At 36.9% G+C, this 9,906-nt stretch overlaps 1 long non-coding RNA gene across 1 annotated transcript; it reads right to left on the bottom strand.

Moving 5' to 3' along the window:
* Positions 1-8,134: 8,134 nt before the first annotated feature.
* Positions 8,135-9,298, bottom strand: LOC136258727 (uncharacterized). Its single transcript, XR_010702946.1, has 3 exons — positions 9,219-9,298; positions 9,069-9,123; positions 8,135-8,357 (listed from the first exon to the last, which is right to left on the bottom strand). It is a non-coding gene; the product is annotated as an uncharacterized lncRNA (long non-coding RNA).
* Between the last annotated feature and the right edge of the window lie 608 nt (positions 9,299-9,906).

Here is a 9,906-nt window from a genome sequence, read left to right as displayed (position 1 = left end):
GTAAACCGCGTATGGGAAGAAGCTGAAAATCGGTGGGTGAATAGGTTAACTATTGAACCTCAAACTTTTTATGGTTTGAAAGAAATCGAGCTAAAAAACAGGAAGATACAACGAAAAAACCAACAGTATGTAACAATTACGCAATCGAGATTAGCTAATAAAAAAAACGACTGCTTGCCACGCCTACCATGCAGATAAACCGCTTGGGGTAATGCTTTGAAAATCGTTGTACAGATGGAGTAATCATCTTAGAAAGGCTCATCAATGGTGTAGAAGAATCAGACTTAAAGCCACGGAGTTATAACACGAAATCCAACTTGGTGCAGCAAGTGCGAGATCGAGATACTCTAATAGAGCAGTCATCCTAATAGAGCAGTCACCCTGAAGAGAATTCAAGAGATCAAGAAACCTGTATAGAGATCAGCTACACACAAGTCACCCTGTAGAGAGATCAGCTAGAAGAAGTTACCTTGTAGGGAGTTCATGCAACTATGGAAAGAGATAGTTCAACTAGAAAAAATCACCTTGTAGAGTTCAGCTACAAAGAAACCACCATGTCAGGGGCGGATCTAGGATTTATAAAATGGGGGGGCTAAGTCAAGGTACTAAACTCTTGGGTAGAGGTGTTTCCCAGCATGCGAAGCATGCTGGAACTAGGGGGGTCTGGGGGCATGCCCCCCCAGGAAAATTTTGAAAAATTGATGCTAAAATACTGCAATTTGGAGACATTTCCACATAAAATCCCTAATATTTTCTGCCTGTAGATATTTTATATACTACCTTTAGATTATAGGTATGGCTCTCTGAAGCATTTTGCTAATGGAAACGTTTGGGTAGGTATGGACGACCAAGAATAGGTGCATGTTAGAATAATAATGTTGAAAGTAGAAAATTTTGAAATTTGAACAATACAAGATTGAATTTGAGAGCATTTTCAATGGTAATTGTGTACTTGAATTAAGTATTGCCATACATATTAACTACACAAGTAGATGAATGAAGCCCTTTAAACATGCAGACCAATGCACTTCATTGTATGTAGCTATAGGTGCAGGCAGATTTGGAAAAATTCCATAACAGAACCAACTACATGTTTCCAGTGAATGTTCTATTAGAGTAGTTAGCTGACTGCTCTATTAGAGTATCTCGATCTTGTACGCCTCCAATGCTGATCCTGGTCCTTGTTGCATAAACTTTAGCATAAATCCACTGATAATACCTTAGAAAGATGTTTATAAGGTGGTTTTATGAGTATTTGTATTATTAGTGATCATATATGTAATTATGCTAAGACAAAATTTCATTATAATACTCAGCATATTGATCAAGTAAAGCCTAAATATGAAGGGGGGGCTTCAGCCCCCAAAGCCCCCCCCCCTGGATCCACCCCTGCATGTAGAGTCTCAGAGTTCAGCTACAAACAAATTGCCCTGTGGCGAGATCAATAGAAGAAGTTACCTTGCAGAGAGTTCAGCTACAAAGAAACCATCATGTAGAGAGTTTAGCTACAAACAAATCTCCCTGTAGAGAGATTAGCTAGAAGAAGTTACCTTGTAGAGAGTTCAGCTACAAAGAAACCATCATGTAGAGAGTTCAGCTACAAACAAATCTCCCTGTAGAGAGATCAGCTAGAAGAAGTTACCTTGTAGAGAGTTCAGCTACATGAAACCATTCTTTAAAGAGCTCAGCTGCAAACAAATCACCTGTACAGAATTCAGCTACAAATAAATCACCCTGTAGAAAGATGAGCTAGAAAAAGTTACCTTGTAGAGAGTTCAGTTACAAAGAAACCACCATGTAGAGAATTCAGCTACAAACTAGTGACCCTGTAAAGACATCAGCTAGAAGAAGTTACCTTGAGAGAGTTCAGCTACAAAGAAACCATTATTTAAAGAGCTCAGCTGCAAACAAATCACCTATACAGAATTCAGCTACAAACAAATCACCATGTAGAGAGATCAGCTAGAAGAAGTTGCCTTGTACATAGTTCAGCTACAAACAAATCCCCCTGTAGAGAGATCAGCTAGAAGAAATTACCTTGTAGAGAGTTCAGCTACAAAGAAACCACCCTGTAGAGAGATCAGCTAGAAGAAGTTGCCTTGTACATAGTTCAGCTACAAACAAATCCCCCTGTAGAGAGATCAGCTAGAAGAAATTACCTTGTAGAGAGTTCAGCTACAAAGAAACCATTCTGTAAAGAGCTCAGCTGCAAACAAATCCCCTGTACAGAATTCAGCTACAAACAAATCACCCTGTAGAGAGATCAGCTAGAAGAAATTACTTTTTAGATAGTTCAGCTACAAACAAATCACCCTGTAGAAAGATCAGTTAGAAGAAGTTACTTTGTAGAGAGTTCAGCTACAAAGAAACCATTTATGTAAAGAGCTCAGCTGCAAACAAATCCCCTGTACAGAATTCAGCTACAAACAAATCACCCTGTAGAGAGATCAGCTAGAAGAAGTTACCTTGTAGATAGTTCAGCTACAAACAAATCTCCCTGTAGAGAGATCAGCTAGAAGAAATTACCTTGTAGAGAGTTCAGCTGCAAAGAAATCACCACTTTCAAGGCAATAGCTCTTTCCAATCTGAAGTTATCAATTGTCAAAGTTGGCAAATTGGATGTGTGTGGAAGGCCCCTTTTCGCAAATCCAGTCACATATGTATTATATATATAATTTGTACATTTACTGATAAAATATTTAAAGTACATCTACTTCATCTTTTCTTCTTCCTGTAGTAAAGAAAAAAAACATAGGTTAAAAAAGTCCCAAAGCTGGCCATAGGCCGGCTTTTGGGTATACAAACACAAAAAGAAATGAAATCTAATCCAAAACAGCCAAGCTGTAAAAAAAGTGTGCGGTCCTCAGAAAGGCTATGGTGAAAAAAGATGTGAAATCCAAGGTGGCGGCCAAGAAATGGCTGTGATGGTAGGTTAATGGTAAAAAATTTAATAACGACAATTCAGGTGAATTTTTGTGCCGCTTCACAAAATTTACCTGAATTGTCATTATTAAAATTTTTACCAATAACCTACCATCACAGCCATTTCTTGGCCGCCACCTTGGATTTCACATCTTTTTTCACCATAGCCTTTCTGAGGGCCGCACACTTTTTTTACAGCTTGGCTGTTTTGGATTAGATATATATATATATACCTCTGCAACACAGCATGGATTTTTCATAACTAAGAGGTGCAAAAGTCTTTGCAGTAACATATCGAAGAAACAAGTGGTCCATGCAGAGTATTGGTAAAACCAGGAATGAGCGAGGAAATAGGAAATGGGTGGAAATAGAATTCCTCACTGCAGAACACCCTTCATTGTAATTGAAGGGGTGGATTTCCTCACAACATCAGTGCATGATCATGACTGAAGTAGCAGTGACTGCTCTATTAAAGTGTTTTGTAATTATTAACAGCTATGTATATTATCATAATTATATGCATGTAACTACTAACAGAATGGTGATTGCATGTATTTAGTAGTGTTTTAGTCAATTTCTATATAATGCAGATCACCCTGGCAGTATCAATGACTTCAGTTGAAGTGACTGCTCTATTAGAGTATAATAAATGTACTGCTACTACAACATGTCAAATGACATTATATTGTATAAGTAGGCTGGCATGTAGTGTAAAGTTGGACATACTACCTGTGATGAGTGACTGCCCATGCAGCAGCTAATTAAAGTTCATACTGAAGTGTAGTACATTGTGGCCACGAGAGACATACCTCTGAATGTAGTCAATGAGTTGACTCTTGTTTGTGTGTGTCTGAGTGAGGCAACATAGCCAAGTGATTAGGGCATCGGCATAATCAGAAGGTACCAGGTTCAATTCCCGGTTATGCCACATTGGTGTTGTTGTTTCCTTGTGTAAGAAACTTGACTCGCATTGCTCCAGTCTACCCAGCTGTATTAATGGTGACCTGGTGTCAACTGAGGAAGCAGCCCACCCAGCTGTAATATCAATGGGTACCTGGTAATGAACCTGTACCTGGTAACAATTTTATTCCTTGGTAAATGTTCTTTCAAGGAATTTACAAAGTTATGTAACAAATAAAAATACAGCAAATAACTCAACTTCCACATAGCAAACTGTGTTAAATGGCATGTCTTCTACAAGTGGGTTGCTAGTAAATTTTCCAGTGTGTAAATATAGTGGGACTTTTCTTTTGTTATTATCAAACTGTCAAACCACTGTTGTCCATGCAAATTTTGCTAATGAATCAGCTATAATATAAATTACATTAATGAAATTAAAATTTTATGTTTCTTTGGCCAAACTCAGCTAAATACAGGGTTGGTGAACTAAATGATTTTTTGTTAACTGAAGAATGATTAGCATATCAAACAGTAGCTGAACTACGGTACATCCTTAAACGCAATGTTGCTACACGAGTGCACATGAATAAAGACCTTGCTAATTAAGGGACATGGGAGCCCCAAGTCTTCATCCCTCCACTGCACTCGCATGTAGCGACGTTGCATTTGGCATAATATCCTGATTGCTATATCACTTGTCTCAAATCGTAAAAACTTTACTTTACTTGATTGACTAAAAACGTAGCTTTACTTGACTGACTAAAAACGTAGCTTGCAAATATTTCTTGGCTTTACCTCTATGCATATGACAAATGTAAGTATTTTGTAAAGGGTGAAGAAAGACTCAGGAAACTAAATGTTCTATTTAAATGGCCCAGCAAATATATTCCAATGTCTCATTCTTGCTCCTACTATGTTTACATTTTAGAGACACTTTTTGAGGCAATGTTAACTCATGCTCCAACAACATCAATAGATTTTTGCCATGCAAGATGGAAGTAATCATGCAGCCACTGTGACATCAGGTCCTACCACTCTACTGCATCATTTCTAACCAGCTGAAGATCACAGAGATTCTAAATGATTGCCCTTACTACCAGCTCAGTGTAGTCCAAAAAGTATATCACCCTGTGGCACTTTCATGAAGTAGTGTAGCAATGACAAGGTGGTAATTGTTAGAAGTGTTCTTCTAGGCAAACTCAGCCAGCAACCACAAGATGATGTGGCCTTGTGGCGATTCCACAAAGTAGATGAGGAGACCTTGTGGCACTTCCATGAAAGGTGATACTTGTTAAAGTGTTATTGTGATTTATATTGTGTTCCTCTGAAACTTCAGCCAGCAGGCCACAAGCCGTGACACTGGTGGCCCTGTGGCACTTCCGCAAAGTAGCATAGTAATGAAATTTTTAAGAGAGAAACTCAGAGCCAGGATTTATAATCACAAACAAAATTTGCAAAGGTTTCTATTTAGGTCAGTGAATTAATTACCACCTGTGAATATTGGTAGCAATAAGTGTGGCAGATATTCTGTGTAAATATATACCTAAATTATTTCGGACTATTGTACACAAGTGTGATAGATAATATATCTGTCAATCATTTCAAGATATATAAATGCACAAACAGTTACATAATTGATCATATAGAGTTAAAACTAATATTCTAAGTGCTGACAAAACGAATAGTTTATTCTAATTGGATATAATTGAGTCACAAACACTTACAATTATGTTTTTGTAGGAAATGAAACTACTTTATTTGTGTTGATCTCTTAGTACAACCCCATTTTTTATAAGAAACTGATGAAATATTTAATATTTTTTACAAGAAAATTTCATGAAGTTTTTTCCTTTATCATTGCAAAGTACGTCTATAGAATATCGAATCTGCTCCCACAGCATCGAACATTTGGTTTAGAACAAATAACGAACTATTTGAATGTTTTGTATTAGCTATTATGATAAATGTACTCCTTTTAGAGGTGTTTCCGACACGTAATTTCATGGGGATCAAATGTATTTGCACTAGTACAAATGAGACTATGGACAAGTATCCTGTGTCTTTTGTTAGTGAGGTGTCCTGGGTCTAAATGTGTGTAGAGAAATGAGAATATGGACAAGTATACTTATTGCCAATATGTAGTTACGTATGTTACGACTATAGTATATAGGACAGATGCCAAATTTGAAAACATCTTTAACAAATACCAAATTTGATTCAACAGGTTTGTGCATATTACCGCAAACACCTCAACAAGTTTAATAATGATAATCATCATATGAGAGGACTGGCCCAGTCATCAAGTATGTAATGAGGTGTTAAATAGTTAACTAAGTACATGATGACTTGGAGCATGTCATTATTGATGTGAGTGATTGGACCCCAGCAAGGTAATATTTCTTTACTGCTAGTTGGACCTCTTGTCTGATTGTTGTCTCTGAGGCAATGAAAAACGTGACATTTTGTGTTCCATGCATGGAAACTAGATCACAATTTTATTTTAAGAGTAGTACCGTTCTTTTTGTTACCAACTACCAAGTAGCTCTCAAGGTATGGCGCTAAATTAAACCAGATTTAAAAGTAGACTATGAACAGGCCTGAGAAGTCAGGTCGTATAGTAGCACCTTTGGCTTATGTCATGAAAGAGAAATACATGTTTATTTGTTAACTAAAAGTGTTTAACCATCTAATGTACTACCATGAGTTCATAAGTACCAAAGGTGCAACCCTGGTACTACGTTACATGTACTGGTGTACTTAGTGACCTGTTAATGAGACCACCTCATTTTATTGGCCATGTCAAGTAGGTCCCAAACATAGCTAAGGTGTACTTCATGATTAAAAGTTCTAGGAACTCATAAGTGCCACAAGATGCTGTAAGCTCCTGTATAAGAAATGTTTGGTCAATGTTTCCATGGTGATGAACTTGATCACCAGTGTCCATTAGACCTTTTATTCTGTAAATTGACTAATTTTCATTTCTTCGTTTAGAAAATTCCTTGAAAATTCCTAGTTTTGAAAATTCCTTATTCCTTTTGAACTGGTCTAAATTCCTTAATAATAGACCAGTTCAAAACTATGTTGATTACAAATATCTACATATGTATGTGTGTAATGATTTGCTTTGTGTCTGCTTTTGTCTAGGAGCACGACCACCTCCTATTAAAGGCATACCAAAGCTGTTTAGCTTACCTTGAACAGTAAGCTATTTGTACGGTACATGTATATACCCCCCATGTGCACATGTTTACACATGTACATACTGTGTACATATGCTGTACTGCATATTATGGACATCTTGGGAATCAAAACCTACCAAAGCATCCTATCTATCATGGCATCCTGAATGAATCCTTAATAAGTGTCTGAATTAATGAAATGACCTTAAATGTTTTACGACCCTGATTAATTTTTATAGGTACAATGAATCGAAAACATGATTCCTTTATAACCCGCAATTGGTACGTATGTAATAGTCCATGTGTTGTGTGTTATTATTAATGGAAGTAATAGAAACTCAATACATACATGCGCTGTGAGTATGCCTGCAAACTCTGTCCTCTGAATGTTATCATATTTGACAGGCAGACAGCACATTTGGGTATTTGTTAATGATGAAAATAATAAATTCATCGGACACGCTGGTTGAATAGTTAGTTATGTTGTACTGTAACAAATAGCACACATTAACTGATGTTGAATGTTTATGAAACACACCTTGGTAGTTGGCACGGTTCTTAGGTAATAGATTTGAATAGCCAGCTGTTAATAATCAATTACTGAGTGTAATATGTAATAATTAAATAGCTTGGTATGTTTGGTAATGTATAGGACTGGCATATGTTTATAGTGGAAACCTCTGAACTGGCTTAGCTATATAATAACTCTGATATGATCACTGGTATACATATCAAACAATTAAGCGACTTTAAAAAATTTTTTTTTTCGTTTACAAGATACACGCGTCTACACTGGAAGCAGGTTTTCAAGGCTCTGTCATGGAGCGTCAGATAACTTTTAAACCTTTCCCCGGTTCTAGCAGGAATGGCCAAGATGACATCTACTTTCACGTAAAACGCAACAGCTTAATACGGCCTTTTTCATGGTACAAAGTAGGGGGTTTAACATTACACATAAAACCATTGGCAATGAAAATATTGGCTCACCCCAACAATCCAGGCGCGAACTTTTTAACTAATTCCGGTGATACAAGGCTAGATCACTCCTTGCTTGAATACTTCAGCTAGTTATACCGTTCGTGACGAACGTTATACATGATACAAATAATTTTATAAAAATCACCATCTCAATCCAATAGTCGCATACCCCGGCTGAGCACTAATTATTAGTGAAGCGCGTGCTGTATTGCGTGGGCGAGTTGCAATGGATAAGCATTCCTTTCGTGAATGTTTAATTCATCAACTTTTCAATAGTCAATAGCCATTGTACATGTAATCAAATAAATATTAATTTTAAAAAAAATTGTCAATATAAAACTTTCAAGTTAGCTGTTTGCAGATCTCCAGAATGTAAACCTGTGGAAAAAACGGTCACATTTTAATTGGTGAATTTAAAAAAAATCTTTATCACGCACGCGCACGCGCACGCGCACACACTCACACACACACACACACACACACTACACTACACTACACATTCACATAAAACACTACAAGGTATGGTAAGGGTTGTTTACATTAGTTAATTTTGTGGTCCACCACATATAGCAACAAGAGAAATGTGTATCTGTGATCAAGAATTTAATTTAGAATCATAATTAGATGGTCAGACTACCTTTGTCAACTAGAGATGAACTGACTTTTGGTAAAAAGCGAGGGGTAGCCAATGCCTTGGGACTCTTGTACACTATGTGAGAAATCCAATCAGAAATACACAAATATTTTAGAAACCAAATCCTAAATCCAAAATCATGTAAAAGTAATGGAGAAAGTGAGTTTAACAAAGTAGACAATGATCGATCACGAATAGCTAAAACAAGATGTAGATCAACAACTGTACAGGTAGTTACTAGTTAGCAATCTCACTAAATGCTTTTAAAATACATAAAGATTGGGACTCTCGTACACACCATTTGGGTGCTTTGCGTGGGCGTTGGCAACCCCTTCCGGTACACCATTTCGGTGTTTTGCATGGGCATTGACTACCCCTCAAAAAAACAAAAAGACTATACAGAAGATGAGCCCTGCACAGCTACGTGGGTTTCTTTGTACAAAGCATACACTCACCTTATTTGCACAGTGCCCAATCGTGATCATGGACGCTTCCACCTCCCACCGTGCACTAAAGTAATAGAAACATCATTAAAATAATAATATAAGCATTAATATTATTATAGCATAACACAGCAGCTCAATATTACAGCATGATAAACAAACCAAAGTATTTATACAGAAAACTACGTCCTAGACATTTAATCGTCTGAGCAAGGCCATTTTAACGAAGGTGCAAATTGTGCGTGGGCGGGCAATTCATTACATTCTGTTCGCTGTTTATAACTATCACTGGCAAACTAATGTATATACAATATCAAAGAACGTCCCTCCCACCCACCCACCCCCTATATGATATACGTGCTATACAGGTGAGCATATAAAAGTTGCTAAAATTAACAGGTTTCTGTAGAATCAGTTTTTTAAAAATAATTCTAATTGAACAAACAGTACATTTTCATACTATAGCTGAATGACATTAAAATATATTGAATTGTTCTGATATGGTGATACAGGCGAATGATTGTTACATGGAAAGCCCAGAATGCAATATTGGTGGGGTCAATTCTACCAACTGTTGATATCACATTACCACACACACCATTGGTACTACCAATGGTTACCCTCAACCACATGTCAATCAAAAAAAAAAATCTTAACTTATCAAGGTATCCACATTTCAGGGTGAAGCCAGTCCAATTATCAGTTAATGTGTAGACATTGTAAGCACTTTCATGTGCTGTATGTACAAAATTGTGAATGCTGGCTAGTGATTATGTAAGACTTTTGTTACTGCCAACCAGTGTCATGCAAACTGTCATTGTGCATAGACACTAACCACTCTCTTGTTTCT

The sequence above is a fragment of the Dysidea avara genome, chromosome 6, assembly GCF_963678975.1.
Source record: "Dysidea avara chromosome 6, odDysAvar1.4, whole genome shotgun sequence".
In the NCBI taxonomy this organism is placed as follows: Eukaryota; Metazoa; Porifera; class Demospongiae; order Dictyoceratida; family Dysideidae; genus Dysidea; species Dysidea avara.
Note: the sequence above shows the minus strand (reverse complement) of the source record. Positions and strands in the feature narration are given on the sequence as shown.